Raw genomic sequence first — 898 nt, forward strand, 5'->3', positions numbered from 1 at the left:
ATGTAAGGCTTCCCCGGGGGTCCCACCCAGGGGGACTCGCCGCAGGGAACTCACGGGGTGAACAGGGGGCTGAATGCTCTGAAGTCAGACCCAGGAAGCACTGAAGCCGAGCAGGCTTCTTGCCCTGGTGAGTGCGCCCTGAGGGGAGACGCTGCACCAGAGTCCTGCCTGACTTCGTTCAGAGCGGTTCCAGAGCACCCAGCCTGTGACTGCATGACAGTGGGGTACAAAACTCTGGCAGAACCCGACCATCCCAATAAGGCCTGGGCCTGTTTCTTGGTTAGGGACATGGTCCAGTTGTTACCAGATTTGCTCGTTACTTTGGGGTACGCTCATTTATTAGGGTTACTCTTGGGGTGTGTGTGTCTGTAATTCTATCAATGGACTGCTTGTGTCACGTGTGTTCTCATACAGAGCTCTACTTCTCCCTTCTGCAAGTCCCCTCCCAATGGAGCGATCCTGCAGGACCGAGGTTCCCCCGGGCTGGGTTCCTCCAGCCCCAGAATCAGCCGAACACACACACATTAACAGAGCGCGTCTGAAAGGACCGGGTTAATCAGCACTCCCAAGCTGACCCCTTATATATCTCTGCACTCAGCAGGCTGGGTTTAAATTGTGAAAGTGAAATGAATTATATTAAAGAAATAGAATGAATTAAAGAATGCTGTATGAAATGCTGCAATCCAGGTGTCAGGAAACTGTTAATCAATTGCTCCACTTAAGGGCAATTGGTGAAGCATTAGCCTTAGATCGATAAGAGTTAATAAGGAAGCAGGATATGCATATTGTGCCCCATGCAAATTTTACAATTTTGCTCTCTCTGTCCCTTTGTTTAGTTCGCACCCTTTTATCTGTATAAATAAGACTGTTTGAATCTTGCAGGGGGGCTCACATTATC

This window comes from Terrapene carolina, unplaced genomic scaffold, assembly GCF_002925995.2.
Source record: "Terrapene carolina triunguis isolate 2854851 unplaced genomic scaffold, T_m_triunguis-2.0 Scaffold58, whole genome shotgun sequence".
NCBI classification, from domain to species: domain Eukaryota; kingdom Metazoa; phylum Chordata; order Testudines; family Emydidae; genus Terrapene; species Terrapene triunguis.